We start from the raw sequence: 17,933 nt of genomic DNA on the forward strand, positions 1-17,933 counted from the left end.
TATTTATGCACTTGACAGTTGCTTTTATCTAAAGCATCTTATTGCGCATTCATGTTATACGTTTGATCATTTTTTAAGTGTGTCCCCTGTAAAATGAACCCACAACCTTTTGCATTGCTAATGCAATGCTGTAGGCCCTGGGTCATTCTCAAAAGAACAGTGACAACTTCAAAAATGTAATTCAGTTTTCATGCCTAAAATTTCACGATTAGTATTCACCGCCATGGTTACATTGTTACGAATAATAATGGCCAACTTGAGTTCCTTATTTAATCATTTTATTTTACTTATTATTTGCATAGAGTTTTCTGTCTGTGGTGTAACACCAGTGACAATAACACTAGTGGCAAATTCCCATGAAAGGCTTATTTTCCAAGATGAAAATAAGTCACTTCAAAACTAACATGATGAGGCACACTAAAATCTACACATATACCGATAAACATGTTTTTTCCAATAAAAATCCTTCATGCTGACACAAACCAAAGCAACACCAATGACACTTTTAAAGAACCACACCAAAAACTGACATTTTTAATAAAAATTATATTAAGGAAAGGAACGCTCACCATGTGTTTAATTGGTTAACTTAATTAAAAAATAAACGAAAGGGAAATGTTTATGCACCATACAAAAGAGTTAAACATAGGGGGACATGCGTTTTTCAAGTACAAATGAAATTCAAATGAATTGTGAAAAAAAATACTAAAATAACAATTTTTATTATAAAAAAGCACTGAGTTGCGTATTAATGGATAAATCGGGTGTATTTTTTTATTTGGAAGCTTTTAACATTCCTGTAAAGTGTGGGGACAGGTTTGTGACCATGTTTTGAAAATGACCCCCCCAACCAATTAAGCTACAGGAAAAAAATGTATAACCCCAGAGTTTGTCTAAAACTTGTATTTGTCTTTCAAATAACAATTATTTAATTCATTTCTGTTGGTTGTCCCGGCTGATTATCATGACAACGCAGTAAATGACGCTGCAGAACTGTTATGCGCCTCGAGTCGCTTCCGGTTTCAGCCGCTAGGTGGCGTCGCGTGGCTCTGTTTGTGTGGTGATTATGCGCAGATAAAGGACAGTTATTTACTCTCTTGTTTAGCTGCTGTCAAAATGATAGACGAGGTGCTGACCGTGACCTCTCACTGCAACGAAGCAGCGCCTTTATATTCTGCTAGACTGTTAATTCATTGTCTTGTTTTCCCTCAAGAGTGTACGCACGTCTAGCCTAAAGAATGAGGTTGTGAGGAGAAATATGGGTCATGGACTGTACATGAGTAAATGGAGAGCGAGAATGTGTGTTCCTACTTAACCGCATGTTGGGGTGAGATTTGTATTCAGACCTAAGCAAAACCTGACAACTTTTTTGGGGATGACTATTTAGGTTGCACTCACTGAAGAATAAAACTCATAAGTAGAACACATGATATCGTCACTGTTCATCCGAAACCTCAGATGTCCAAATTTGCTGTTTTTCAGGAAATAGAAAAAAAACACTATACTTTTTAAATGATCAAATACATGTCATAATTGACTGTAAATATTGTTTAGATATTTGCAAAACCCGGTGACAAACATAACGGGTGACTAATAATGATTTATGACATGAAATAAGGAGATACGAGGTTTCAGAATGACAGCAGTGTCAGTGATATTTAACTTTCAAGTGATGTCAACAGGTTGGTGTGAGGTAATTAGCTGTAGGGGACATCATTAGCCTGGTTTGGAAACGACGCCTATGAGATGTTCTCAGTGATACAATGAAACAAATCTGTGTGTTTGAGAGAGAGTGATGTTGGATAATCTTTATGGTTCAAACATCTATTAAAAATGAAAGCGAGGGATTGGTAGTTGACCAGGACACAGAACAGTGGGTTCTAATATGTTTGGGTTGATCGAGAGCGTGTTTGGCCTAGATGAAAGTAAAGAACAGACGAAACAAAGAGAACAATACTGTGCATTTTGGCTCGTTCTACTGACAAATGTGCCAGTGTTCAGTACATTTAACTGTTATTTCCTTTCTGCTACTCTGACTCTGACATACTGTTGCAGTCTGGTACCCCGGCTCTCTCTCTCTCTCTCTCTCTCTCTCTCTCTCTCGCTCTCTCGCTCTCTCGCTCTCATTCTCACCCTCTTCCTCAATCATCTCCTGTCCTTTAAAAGCAAATCGGGTTATAAGTGGGTCACTGCGCTACAAAAATCAGGTCCCCCCTGTAGTTGTGACGCACTTGTATACAGAAACACAGGCTCCTGTACCTGGATGAGTTGGCCCTGTGGGTACACAAGCTCTTTTAGAAATAACAAACCCCTCTGGCGTCTGATGACATTGTGAAAAGAGCTTGCGTGATTGCTGGCTGCAGTAAGAACATTGTTTATGAAAGAGGGGACTAATTTTCGGTGTTAACTAATGACCTCTTATTTCCCTATTTAATGAGTCTCCATTATGAGTGCGCTCCCCATTAAGAAAAACCCTTTTGAGTTTTATTTAATTCGTTGTTTAATACAAACAAGTAATTGTACTTCATTAGATGTTCTAGGCCCTTTTTCCAGCTTCTAATCTGTTTTGCTGTAGTGCAATTTCTGAAAATATTTAGCAATATCTGTATACATTTCTAGAAGGAACTGCAGGACATTCGCATAAGACTGTGTGTGTTGTGCTGTTTCGGGCTCATGTGCCAACAAAATAATTTTAGTTCATCCATAATAGGAGACTAGTGTGATCCTTAAAGGGATAGTTCACCCAAAAATGAAAATTCTGTCATAATTTACTCAACATCTTGTCATTTCAAACGTGTATCACTTTCTTTTTTCAGCAGAACAAAAAAGATGATATTTCGAAGAATGGTAACAATTATGCATCGGAACACAGTTTTTATGCCTAAAATTGTAGTTCTAGTAATAAAAGTATGAATTGGCTTAATTTTCTTGACCTGGGACACCCACTGAAGCACTTTTAAAACAGCATAGGCGGATGCTAGATTTTCTAGTTTCTTGAGCTTTTGATTGGTCGGCAAAATTAGAAGCTGAATTGCAGAATGATGTCAAAAAATCGTTGATCCATTTAAGTAGAGACTGTTTTGAATGCTTATCTTCTAAGTGTGAATTTTAACAATGTTTTGGAGCACACTAGTTTATAGACATTATTAAGGCTAACATATTCACGCTAAAAGCAAAAAACTTAAATTTTGATTTCATGGGCTCTTTAACAAAAGGATGAGCTTTAAACCCTCCAGAATTCCTTGCTCAATGGACTTCCATTGTAAGTGCGTTAATGGGACATTTGATCTGTTTTTACAATCTCAAGGACGAGTCACAATTATTAATGCCATAGAGCTTAACTTGTTTTGAACCTGGCATGTTGGCTTAGGTTAGAAACACAGAGAGGACTGGTAACTACGTTTTAATGGTAAACGGCAGGAGAGACAATCTCATGGTTAACTAATCCTCAGCCTTCCAGGGTTCTCGTAATCTGAAATGAGAAAAATAAAAAAATAATTGCCACAGGCCAAAATAGCAATTTAGGTGAAAATGTGTTTTCTTTTTCCCTTCGGCTTCAAAATCATTGTGGAAATCATTTAAGTTTAATGTAAAAATCAATTCAGTTCAGTCTGAATATTCTTGTCTCATTGCAATTAACTAAATATTTTTCACTTTTCGTCGAGGTGTCTGGTGTAATAACAGGTGTGACAAATTTCTGGGCTACTTTCAAATGAGAGTATATGTATGTGTGATATTCATTTTATAAGAGCTTTACATTTGCATGTGCGTGTGCCTGTATGTGTCTATATGACACTATTTTCTTGTGAAATTAAGTCTCGACTACAACCTATATGACCAGGGAACAGCTTTTTTATATGAAGAAAATAAAATCACTTAGCAACATTCTATTCCACTGATTTTCACATTTGCAGGATTAACGAATCTTGCTCATCAAGCTTGTCATGAGTAACTGACTAATGAAATCTAAATTAGTTAGTTAGTTACTCATTCACAGCAGGTTGAACTTCTGGCTAATCGACTCTTTTAAAATGGTTTTCGTGGTCACTCTGTCCTGGTTTTTGCGTCATTGGGTCCACTCTAAATACAGTTAATCGGAATGTTCCAGATGAGCCGTCTGCTGTTATTGATATCGTGGAGTGTGTTCTTCAGAAACTGCCTCACTATAGGGGCATTCACACCCCTTAAAGGATTTGCTGCTGGAATGGACACGTTGTATGTGAAATGTTTGTTCCTAAAATAGGGCTGCAGGGGCCATGCACAGCATCTTCATTAGTTTGGTCTCTCTCTCTCTTACTCGCACACGCACAGACACATTTCCACTCTCATTTCTGCTCCATTAATGACTTGCTCATCTTCATGTTGGTAAATTACAGTTATTAATATTTGTTGAAAACTAGGGCAGGTGACAGGCATTTTCCTTTTGACAAAATGTAGCCTACCTTTCTCTGCATCTAGCATTACCATTGCTAGATCTAATTTTGTGTTATTGTATTGCTTTATCAATCTGTTAAGTTTATTATTTGCAGTCGCTGGTTTTGCATTTCTGGTATTTTGTGTTTTTTGATTATTTGTGTTATGTACTGTGTTCGTGTGAGCTTACCAATAGTGTCCTTAAAAAAAAAGGTCATTGAGTTTAACACTGTGGAAATGTATAATTAGGCTTTCAGATGCTCATGTTTAATCAGAATACTCATTATTTTCACCCAAAGTGATATTGACTGTTGACACCCGTAGGCTGTCCTTGTAGAGCCCATCGCATTTGGTCCGTTGAGAAAGATTATAGTTTATTGCTGTGTAAAATGTGTTTTTGAGACACCTGTGTGTTTTGTGTTGAGTGGGGGTTGCTGACTTTGTAACTATATAAATTACTACTGCATTGTGTTAATGAAGTTGGTAGAACATGATCATGTTCCCTGTCCCAAAATCACCCTGTCCCAAATATACCACCATAAATGTGATATAAACATTTACTCACTAACTTTTAGTTAAGTCACTGAATGCGTCGGCGCCTATAGCCTCGTGGTTACTGCGCCGACATATAGCGCCAAGGTGCTCACGGCAACCCAAATTCATTTCCCGTCTTTACGGTCCTTTGCCGGTCCTGCTCCCTTATCTCCACCCCAAGCTTTCCTATCAGCTCTTCACTGTACTCTGTCACTAAAAGCATTAAAAAAAGTCACTGACTGCAGCTGTAATGCGTTAGAGGAGAAATGGCCCTCCTTGCTCAGACTGGTTTCTCCCGAGGATTTTTTATTCATCATTGGAGTTTTGGTTCCTTTCCATCTTTACTGTGTAGGCTTGCTCACTGGGAGACAGCTGATATTATAATTATGAACTTCTGCAAATTCCATAAACTTTGCTTTTATTAGGATGGTCCTATCTGTTTGAATTTACATTTATGCATTTGGCAGATGCTTTTATCCAAAGCGACTTACATTGCACTGTATTATTCATTTGTTTCTGACTCTGTGCAATCCGCTGGGATCGAACCCATGACCTTGGCATTGCTAGTGCCATGCTCTAACTACTGAGCACCACTTAATTTTCCTATTTTGTGTTTTCTTTTTCATGTAAAGCTGCTTTGAAAGAATGCAACATATATAAATAAACTGAATCGAATAGAACTGATATTAGTTAAACCTGCATGTTTATGTAGGTACATCCAATTTAAAACAGATTACTCTAGATAAATAGATACCAGATAAATAGACTCTTATTTTGTTTATTTTAAATAAATGACTGTATTTTCCATCATGTAACAGGCCCAAAATTGTATAATCATCCTTATAAAAAACATCTTTATTATAGAAGTGGCAACCTCAACTTATTCTCAAGTTGTGCAGAACATGTTTGGTCCTGTCCCAGCTTTAAGCTTTTATAAATTAGCTTAATTATAATTACATTAAGGAAAGGATAATGACTCTTCTAATTCCCAGTTGCTACCACTGATAAGAAAGTCTGAAGAATAAACATTTCGTGAACACTTCTAAAGGCTTGTAACTGTAAGTAATAAGTTGGTTACACGGACTTGCTTTAATCACTTTTTAAGAAAATGAAGATTTTCGATTCAAATACTTTGTGTTGGCTAGACTACTGTTTTGTAATATGGAATATTATTATTAATATAATGTTTTAAACACTTACCAAGGTATTATCCTTTGAAATACCTTGGACTGTCTTGGTGAATGAATACGGAAATCATTTACTTTAGTATCGTGGTGATATACTGTATACTCTTAAAAACAAAATGCTACAAAATGTTCTTCTTAGTGATGCCATAGAAAAACCATGTCCCCAAAGACCATCCAAAGATCTTTTTATAGTCCTAAGAACCTCTTCCAAAGAACAGAAAGATTCATCGGATGTTAATCATTGTTTATAGACCCATACAGCCATCGCAATATGGTTCTTCTATGCCAGCAAGTAGCACCTTTTTATATAAGTACACCATAGTATTACCATTTTATCATCACTGTCATAGTACTGTTGTGTAAGGGATATGTCATTATTAATATCTGCTGAATCTTCTTTCTCCCTGGTTAAAATCTGAAGTATTTTCAGTAATCTTTTTAGACCCTTGGGGTGCAGTAATCTGACTTTGAATTTGCCTCTCTCTCTTTCTTTCTGTTTTCTATTACTCTCCCATGTGTCTTTAGTCACGACTCTTTGTGTGTATTCACTTGTGTCCATGTGTCTAGGGAGCAAAAACACTTGATTTGTTTTACTTGAAATGCTGAAACATCTGCAGGAAGGTTCACACCTGCAGATGAAATCAGACACTAGCTCTATTTTCGCAGGGCTGAGACTATTTCTGTGCATCGAGCCCCTCGTGAAAGTGCGTCACCCTGCGCATAAAGAGTCTAAAAACGGATCCACTACGCACGTGGCATCTCACGGAGACATACACACACACCATGTGAGCTCCTATGCGAAGACAAACTGCTGTAAAAACACCACATCTTTTCTAGACCGAAATAGAGATGACATCATCATTAAAACACTTCTCATTACAACTAATTCTGACCTGTTTCTTTCACAACGATATAAAACCTTCCTTATCGGTGTGTCTTTGGTTTCTGTTTGGAAACACCATGATTCTGACACATGGAGCTGGTGTGTATATTGTTATTTGCAATAACTAAGACATGTTCATCATTGTTCTTTTTTCCACTTGCCCTGTCTCCATCCCTCATCTCCTTGCTCTTCCTGCAGTCTCGAGTCCTTGGTCAGAGCATTGACAGAGGTGATGATGAGTGATTTATTATATTTGAGTTAACACGGTTTGATTACATATTGGCTGATATTCTGAAATTATTATTAATGTTTGTCATCTGTAATTTCGCCACATTCCTTCACAGTTCAGCATCATCTAGCTCTGTCTCTTTTATTCTGTCATCTGATTTATTCATATAGAAGCTTTAATCCAAAGCAACTTAAAATAAAACTTTCAGTTAATAATGAATTCAATTTTGCATAGCTGATCTTAACAGTCTGCATTACAGCTCCCACTGCTTCAGCAACCTGTCACAATGTCTTTAAAAGGAGGCTGGTTTTGAAGAATGGATTAGAACACATACTGGACAGAACTTGTAGGTAAGCATCATTAAATGACTTAATTAAGTGTGTTTACATAAGAATCTTAAAGGTGCTGTGTGTAATTTTTTGATGGATCTATTGACAGAAATGCTATATAATATACATAACTATGTCTTCAGAGGTGTATAAAGACCTTACATAATGAAGTGTTATGCTTTCATTACCTTAGAATGAGTTATTTCTTTCTACATACACCGCGGGTCCCCTTACATGGAATTTGCCATTTTGTGTCTACAGTAGCCCTAAACGGACAAACTGCTCTACAGAGTGTGTTTTGAAAATACGTTATCTCCTCAGGCAATGAAGTGAAAACATGAGAACATCTTGGTTCTGTCAGCTGCCATAGTGCTTTGAAAGGAAGGGGGAGGGGTGGAGTGAGCCGTTGGTTGCAATTCGCAACCTCACCACTAGATGCCGCTAAATTTCATACACTAGATATTTATTTAAAGAAATAGCAGGAAAAATTGAGTGTTTAATCCCACACAATTATTTCATGAAAAGGACATGACACCTTTAATAGTAAAAGATATGTGTTTTAAATGGTGTTTAATGGTAATTTTACTTTTATGGTAATGAGTCTTCATATCTTTTTCTTCTCTCATTGCTGTTTCTCTATAAACCTTTATTTCTTGACATTGTTTTCCAGCACATATTGTCTTCCTAATGCTGCGTTGGCAGGATCTTACTCAATCTCCCTGTGGTGTATTGAAGTGGATGTGCCATGCCCGAACTTGTTCAGCGAGAGGCAGCAATTTATTACCGCCAATCCTCTTCTCGTCTCCTGGACTCAGACAATTCACGAAAAACCTTCATTTGTTGTTCGGGAGCTCTGAGGGTGCATCTGTTACTCCAGTTTATTGAAGAGAGGGGACGTCAAAGCCTGGGGGCTCCAGGGCGAATAGATCAAATCAGTGTGTGTGGTTGTTTTGTCACGGGCTTGACGTGTTGTTCTTGGACGTATTAAATTGGCTGTTTTTGGTTTTCATCGTTAGTTGGTTTCTATGGAAGTCTTTGGGCTGCTGTCTAACATCCGTTAACGGTGCGCTAATCAGCAGAAATGGAGTTGAATTAGAAGCGTAGGCAAAAAACACAGTGCAGAACTGGTGTTGACATCACTGGGCCGTGATATTTTTTGCGACATCCGAAAATATTACAATGATTTTTATTACAATGATGTTAAATTTAGCTCTTATTTATCCAAAATAACTTTTTACAGGCACAATCCATCTTCCTAATGCATGATCATCTACAATACATGTTTTTCCAAGCACGGATTTAGGCTGTCTCTGTTTAACCGCTAAGCAGCTCTTTCCCCGACAGCAGAAAGATCAAGAAGTTCTGCCCTTTTGGCTGAGTAATGAGTTGAGAGTTCAGTTGTGATTTGATTAGCGTGGCCTTTGTCAGCGTCTTTCCCCCATTTGCCGTGACGTACCAGAGGGGATATGGGTCATCACGAACGCACAGCATTTCCTGGGCCCTGCAAACTGCAGGAGACATGAGACACAACTGTCTTCAATAACACAAAAGTCCGCACATAAACACACCCACACAAATGGACATAAAAAGCACACTGTGAACCCCACTGCCAGAAAACCTCTAAGTATGCTTTATAGTGTGTGTGTGTGTGTATGTGAGTGGGAAAACTAGAAAGAAGAATGTTCACATATCTACAATATGTATGCGTGTGGGGGTGTTTGTTAGTTACTGTCATAAGCCAGCCTGATCTCATGGGGATTTGTAACCATTTTACATATGATGTATTTGTGTGATGTAAATGGTACAAAAATGTACGATTAGTCGAGAAAAGCAGTATTGATGCCCCACCCCTAAACCTAACCGCCACCTGCATAAAAGCAAATCGAACCAAAATGAGATATGAATTAGCCATGTAGTAAAATGGTTGTGAATCTCCGGGGCTAGCTGTCACATATTTTACTCGTATTTCCCAGGGAACTATACGTTTATTTTTAACAAAAGTCGGTTTTAAAATCTTGCCTGCAAAAATAGTTTTGTGTTCTCGCTAGGAAAAAGATAATAGAACAGCTAATTGAACACACATAGCGGGGCATGTTGTCACACTGTTTGGGTAGGCCTTGTTGTCACAATGGGAACAAACTGAAAATATGGTATTGGAGTATTGACTTTTGGAGTATTTATTGTTAGAAATGCAATATAATATAGTTAACTATGTCTTCAGATGTGTATAAAGACCTTGCATAATGAAGTGGTATGTTTTTATTAACTTAGAATGAGCTACTTCTACGTGTATCTACATACACCGCGGGTCCTCTTACATGGAAATCGCCATGTTGTTTCTACAGTAGCCCTAAACAGACAAACTGCTCTACGGAGCGCATTTCGTGAAAACATGATCTACTTCGGCAAAGAAGCGAAATCGTGATGACATCTTAGTGCTGTGTCAGCAACCGTAGTACTTCGAAAGAGAGGGCGAGCGGTGGAGTGAGCCGTTGGTTGCAATTCAAAACCTCACCACTAGATGCCGCTTAATTTCATACACTGGACCCGAATTCACATTCTTATTTGAATAATTTAAACTACAGTGGGTGCTAGAGGAAAACACGTATTGTGACGGATACTGAAATATAACCCTTATGACAATATCCGCGTGCGAAAAAGCACGACAGGCCTTGATGACATCATACGTGTTTGTATCAGAGTGAATCCAGTCGTGTGCACCGAGGCAGCTTTTTAGCTCTAGCGGTGGTGCGCTGTGTTTTTCCCCCGTTTCTCCCCAGCCTGTACGAGCACACTTCTCGTTTGGGTAAACAGAGCTCAATAATTCATCTGTCAGCACACAGGAGAGCCGCCAGGCTTTCATTTACTCCTCGCGCTCGGCTGAGGCAGCACAGCCGTCTCTCAACCCTGCCTCACAAAGTCACATTTAGACAGATGAGCATCGGCCCGTCCCAGCACTCTGACAAGGAACTGTAAAACCAGAAAAGATGAGAGTAAGGCCACGTTTACACGATGAAAAACGGAAAAGTTTTTCCGTTGCGTTTTTGAAAAGCTTCACGTACACATGACAAAGCGTTATCAAAACGGTCTGCATTTACACAATCCAGGAAAACGGATAAAAACGCTGTAGTATGCACACCAGGCCAGTGCATGGCGATGTTGTTGTGTATAGAAACAGGACGTGCCTCGACACATACACATGCACAGTTATAAGCCAAAAGTGCTTTTTAATACGTATATGCGTGTTTAAAGTCTGGCGAATGTAATAGTGTGTCTTCGCTGGTCTTGTGGGTGCAGCAAATTCACATTTTGCTGGGGAAACGTTAATACATAGTCGAGCAGCGAGAGCTCACAGTACGGAAAGCCGCTACATTGTTTTAGCTATTCGCGCGCATGCGCGTGACGTCATTGTTTTCAGAAAGTTCCGTCTTGCAGTTTACATGGAGACGAAAACGGCGGCGTTTTCAAAAAGTTGCACTTTGAGAGCCGTTTTCAAAAGTCTTTCAGTCCCCTAAAACGCCGTTTACGTGTAAACGGACAGCTAAAACGCATATTTTTTTGTCTCGTGAAAACGGCCTCTAAGAAGGTGAGTAAACACTGAAGGACAGGTGACGGCATAAGGTCAAATTTAAGAATAGAGAATCTATGGAATTAATGGGATAGTTCACCCAAAAATGAAACTTCTTTCATTATTTAATCAGTCTTATGTCACATCTCCTTTATTAAACACCTGATTCAATTCACCAACTCTTATGCAAAAAGACCCATTTACTGAACTCAGCATGTCAGAAAGACATGTCAAATATAAAGTGCTTTGGAATTGATTTCATTCGCTGTTTTCAATTAATGACAAAAAACTTCGGTTACTTACAGTTAACTTTGTTTCTTTTCTGTCTTTTGTTCTGTCTCTCTCGCAGCTGTTGCTCCCCACCCCTCGGCCAGGAATCAGGCCACGTGGATGCAGCCAACAGCAGGCAGGGGTGAGAGAGTGTAAAGCAATAATCTCCTCGCACCATGAATCATTCTCTTGCTTCACGTCAGAGTGAGATACAGGCAGATATCAGCGCACCGGTACTTGCATGTGAATTACACACGCACATCAAGCCATCGCTTTCGCCCATAAGCTACTGCTGTGTGTGCCAAGGTGAAACAAGGAGCTGATAGGCATGAGGCTCACGTACAGAGCGAGGGCTCCCTTTCTACGGCAGGATAATCCAGCGAACGGAGCCCGTCCTGCCGCTGCAGAAACGATGACATTGCTGTAGTTTTTTAGAAGAAAAAAAATACTTGGCTTGTTCGGTGATGAATGTTTGACCTTTGGGGTTTTGGCACGACGTGAAAGGCAATTGTAAGAGCTGTTGTACATTGTGTGAGTGCGTACACCGTATGTGGATGTAAATGTGTTAGAGGGTAATCCGAGCCTGATGGGACTTGTGTTGGAGTTCGACCCAAGCCTGATGGATCCATATATTATGTTCTAATTTAATAACAAGACTCATTTTGAGTATGTATGCACACGCTCCTTTATTTAGGTTGCCACTTGCAAGAATATGCGCGTGTCTGGGTTTACTCACTCTGTAAAAATGACAGAATGTCTTTACAGATATAAAATATGAAGTTCTATTAGCAAACATATCATGCTAGACCTTTCTTCTCAATTTAACATGTACTTTGATACATATTTTGATAGTTAATTGAAACAAAGTTGAGAATCTCCTGATCTATGAAAGAGCAACCTCTGAGTATCACCTTTTTGTGCTATCTGTGAAGATTTAGAGTTTGCTTTGGTTGTGCTGAACTGTAGTTAAACAACTGTTGCAATAATACTGAAGATGGTATTGACTAGATGGATCGGTGTACTGCCAACTTCAGCAAAGGACATTCAATTCAATTCCATTTTTTTTATATAGCGCTTTTCACAATGTGAATTGTTCCAAAGCATGCTTTACAGGAGAAAATAAGAAAAACAGAAAAACACAGAAAAGGTCAAACACAGCAAAGTGCATGATGTTTATAGAACAAGCAAGATCATTCTAGTAAATAGTATCTAATAAAAGCAGTCTCCCGGTGAGCAAGCCAGCACGGCGCTGTGGCGAGGAACCTAAATTCCAATGATAAATAAATAAATAAGAAAAAAACCTGTCTCAGCCGGGAGGGCCAGGTCTCCTCTGACGTGTCACAGCTGCACTCAGTGACTTTGATTAAAAGTTACTGAGTAAGTGTTTATGAAAAATAGGGAGAGCTTATTAGTTGTGATTTAGGAAATTTTATTTATTGAAACGGTTTAGGTCTAATTTTGCCTTATTTTGTGATTGATATCAGGCAACAGAGGAATGTCATAAGCAGGGAAAATAGTAATGGCATAATGTAACTGAGTGCATCTATAACTTCAAACTGCTGTCATGTGATGTAAGTTTAGCATTAAAATACTAAGTATTGTAAATTCAGCATTAATGTGACAAGAAGTCCGTCTTTGCTCTTGGTTGGGGATGGAATTGCCTGAGCTGGAGCTGGGATGGTCAGATGGTCACTTTGCTCTTGGTTGGGGATGGAATTGCCTGAGCTGGAGCTAGGATGGTCAGTCAGTCCGCAGGCTCTCGCAGGAGGATGGCACGGGATGTTCACCCGGTGCTGGCGTAATCTCTAGTTAGTGATGGGCATATGACGTTCATCTGGGCCTGGTGTAATCTCTCCCCACCTCGGGATGGGCATCCTGAGGCGGGGGAGGAAGGTGGAAAGAGAATAATTAGCGTAGCAGCTGTTCATTAATTTTTTTAAATTTATTTTGCATATTATGCATTAAGTGAATGCTTGGCTGAAAAGATGTGTCTTTAATCTAGATTTAAATTGGGAGAGTGTGTCTGACCCTCGAATAGTATCGGGGAGGCTATTCCAGAGTTTAGGTGCTACGTATGAGAAAGCTCTACCCCCTTTGGTGGATTTAGTTATTCTAGGTGTTATCAAAAGTCTGGAGTTTTGAGATCTTAGAGAGCGTGATGGGTTGTAGTGTGGTAGAAGCTCTGTTATGTAGGTAGGGGCTAAACCGTTTAAGGCTTTATTATAAGTAATTAAAATAACTTTAAGTCAATATGATACTTAATGGGTAGCCAGTGAAGGGATGATAATATTGGGGTTATGTGATCGTATTTTCTGGACCTGGTTAGAACTCTGGCAGCTGCATTCTGAACTAACTGTAGTTTGTTTATTGATGATGCAGGACAACCACTAAGCAGTGCATTACAGTAGTCAAGTCTTGAGGTCACAAATGCATGAATAAGCTTTTCTACGTCAGCAACAAAGAATATTTCGTAAGGGAAGCGTTCAACTTCCTTTTAGGAAAATGAGTTTTCTGTTTTCACATCTTTAGATTTGTTTTCAATTCTAGTATGTAACTTTAAGCATTAAATACAGTTCAGTTCGATTCTATGCTGGGCAGCTGGCAACCTCAACCTCGTTGTTACCATTTGTATGTGTACTCTTTGCTTTGCCTGTTGTGCATTTGTCAGTTTGAATCAGTTTAATGAAGTTCAATGAGTGTTTGACCTTTGCTGAAGGAGTCATTGTATTTTTGTCTGAAGCGTCCTTTGTTGTTGCACTCAAGTGATCTTATGCGGCACACTCCTCTCCTTAGTAAAAGGCCGTGGAGGCATTGTGAGTAGGTTTTGGTTATACAGTAGGATCCTCTTTATTTACACAGCAGAATTAGAACTTTCACATTTTCTGAAAGACATGTGCGTAGGTAGTGCATTGACATGCAGTCATGATAATAGCTTGTTGCTTTGGTCCTAGACATGGCTTGGGTCCTACCCGAATATTCAGCCGTGGGAAACATTAAGAGACCATTACAAAATTTCTCTTAATCAGCATTTCTAGATGTACTGAGCCATTCCAGTCCAGTGATAAAAAAATGGAACTTTTTCTAAATACATGTACAAATATTACCGTTGTATTGTTTAAAAGTGAATATGAAGTTTCCTTTGTAGTATTTGAGCTCTAAAAAATACAGAGCATATTATTTTGACCTGTTTCTCCAGTTTTCATTTTCTTAAACTGAATGCAAATAGAAACATTATTTTTATTTGGAATTTGGGAGAAATCAGTAGTCACTAGGTCACAGAATGAAACAAAAATGATCATTTTACCTAAACACAGCTATAAATACTTAAGAAAAGTAAAAATAATTTTGAAAAGGTCTCTTAATTTTTCTATAGCTGTAAGTTAGGAATGTTATAGAAAAGAAAAAATGGCATATTGGTGCCAAGTGGGGTATTTTTTCAGAGCTAGGTTATATAAATCACCATCCATTTTTTCTTTGGACTGGATCCATATGAGGGTGAGTAAGTGATCCATTTTTATTTTTTTATTTTATTTTGGTTTTCATTTGGGTGAACAATCCCTTTAAGATAATATAAAAATGACCAATAAATAACAATTGTAATGCTATCCTGTAATTGTCCAGCAACAGTCATGGGGATGTGGGGATGTTGTTAAAACTTTCGTTCCTTCCGTTGCCGTCAGACATCATTGACTAAACAGGGTCTATAGTGACAGGTTTCAGGGGAGAGGTGGAGAGTTCTGGGGGAGTACGTATGACTCAAAAGGCGACAGGGGGATCTGGTCTGTAATTATGCTTTTAATGATGTGGACATGGGTTTCTAAATAACTCAACATCGTTGCACGACGATGTGTGAATTTCCCGGTTTGGAAAAAGTTACGTATTTTACTGTATGTGAATGACATCTTGATAATTTGACATATTGTAATGGGTTACTGCATAGCCGAGCAACTTTACAGGCTTATTTTTGGTGTCATTTCTTTTGCGTCATTACCTTTTCATTAGTGGGAGGGTTGGAGGTAATGATGAGTCAAAAGCAATGTAAACAGACCTCCATCATTACCCAGGAATATCAGTGGTTTGTTTCTTTACTAACAGTATTTTGTTTCTTTAAAGATGAAGATATACTTTTTCTTGTAGCTTGTGTTGAATACTTACTTTATTTAGAGCATGTTTGACAACCTCGTACCTGAGTAGCAAGTGTGTGATTCATTTGAAGCTTGTAAATAATTTGATGGAAGTGAGTTTTTGAATAATTCAGTCAAATATGCTTATGCGATGACTAACTGAATTAGATCATTTGCCTGTTGTTGCAACGTAATTGCCGATTATTGCGTTATTCAAATTAATTTTGAAATTATGCAAGTGGCAAATATGAGGGGCTCTCGGTTGTGATTTTCACAACAGGTTTTAAGGATTGCTCCTTTTACAGTGTCAGTTGGAGGTTATGAGATTTCAAATGCATTATTAGTAGTTCTTAACACACAAACTTTATGGACCTTGACAGCAATTCTGGCCAACTGTGAGCTAGTGAAGTAATGGAGTGTAAGTATGTTGGCTGACCTTGTTGGGTTGTTTGTGTTGTACGGCTGGTGAGTTGGCACAACAACGGAAATGGAGTGATGGAGAAAAGCATCTCTCCTCTCTTAAAATTTGCCAAGTGTGTGTGTGTGTGCGTGCGTGCGTGCGTGCGTGCGTGCGTGCGTGCGTGCGTGTGTGTGTGAGAAAGAGAGAGAATGGGAACTTTGTCTACAGCACAAAAGGGATGCGGGCATCCTTGACATTGTGCTTTAACATTCCCTCTTCATAATCAAACCCAATATGACACAAAAGCCCAAGTTCAATGTCAAACTCAACTATTTGTGTGTATGTGCATTAGGTAATGTGATTGTTGTAGATTTGCATTTCATTTTTCATTTGTCTTCCTAGAGGACGTTTCTTGAGAAAATGAACAAGCAAGTGACCATATCATCAAAGTGCAGTAAAGGTGACTTCTGGTTTTTAACCAATACAGAAAGATTTGGAGACAGAAAAAGGTTTAGATTAGGAGAAAGTTTTGAAATTTAAGTCATTTTCTTGGCTTGATATCAATATTTTAGGTTCAAATTACAGAAATTAAGTTAATTACAGAAAACATTTTCAAAGTAAAATTACTGTCACTGTGACCACTGGGTCTAGTTGACAACTAAACCGTACCATGTGTCTTATGGTTTGTTTAGAAAACAGACTGTTAATTATATATTATTATTAATGATATATTATTACATTATTTTATATTATTAGAGAGGTTTTTTTTTTTTTTGCTGTCACACCAACTACCCAAATTTGTTGTAAAACAGTAGTCAGACACCTACAAGCTGGAGTCTTACACCTTGGAAAAAAGAAATAGTCAGAGAAATATACAAGCTTTAATGATAATTTCATGCAGTGATTGTAAACAACAACTACCACATGGCTGTCATCTTAACAACTAAATAGGTTAGGACTGGACTTAATTTGCCTTTTACAGTATGATGGGATTCATAACTGTTTTAATACCAGCTCAGTTGGGATTACATGTTGCCCCCTGCCTACAGCCAAATCACTGCCGCTTTTATTCAATACAACCTCATTTTTGATCATGATATTACGTAAGCTAAATGGTGGTGTCTGCTAGTTACGTAAAATATACTTTTGTGCATATGACAATAAGTGTTCTGGCACACAAAAGGGCTTTTTCGTTTTCTTTGATGGTCTCTCTTCTTTTTTAAATCTGGTTTAGGGTGTACTCAATTGACGTGCGGTGTAGGCTGTAATAAACAAGTTTTTTTTTTTGGTCATTTAAACCATGCAGCATTTTATACAGAAGTGGGAAATTTTTAGGTTTTTAAAGCAGTTTTAAAATAATTCATTTGTAACGCTCATTTGCACACGATGTGAACTTTCACAACAGTCTCTGGAAAAAACTAACAATTTCCATAAACGTTTTTTCTAGAACATGTTGTAATTTGTGCTCTTGCACGGAGAGGATATTTTGTCATTTTCATTCCTGCTTTGCCTGCCCTCCGATTATCTACTTCAAAACAGCATCCTTCACCTATCTCCCTGCAAGACATACTGTACATCAAAAGCCTTCGTTTTTGCCCAGTAATGAGATGTGAAGGTAAAAACAGGTTTGTGACCTCTTCGATTAATATGAACATTAATGTAATAAAGTTCATTATGTCACTGATGTACACTGTTTGCATTTTCTGACCTGTCTGTCTGCACTTGTTTGTCTATAGCCAACATGCAGCAGAGGGAGTGAGGCATCTATTGTCTGTCTCCTTCAGTAAGAAAATAACAGACAATTAACTGGTTGTTATAAACAGGGGGCACACTGCTGTACACACTGCTGTACAACAGATTTGTGAGCGCATGCCAGTTTCCTGTAGCTCGATTGGTAAAGCATGCCACATCCAATGCCAAGGTTGTGGGGTCAATTCCCAGGGAACACATGCACTGATAAAATGAATTATGAGTAGGCAGTAATACGATTATTTTA

This window comes from Triplophysa rosa, linkage group LG19, assembly GCF_024868665.1.
Source record: "Triplophysa rosa linkage group LG19, Trosa_1v2, whole genome shotgun sequence".
NCBI lineage: Eukaryota > Metazoa > Chordata > Actinopteri > Cypriniformes > Nemacheilidae > Triplophysa > Triplophysa rosa.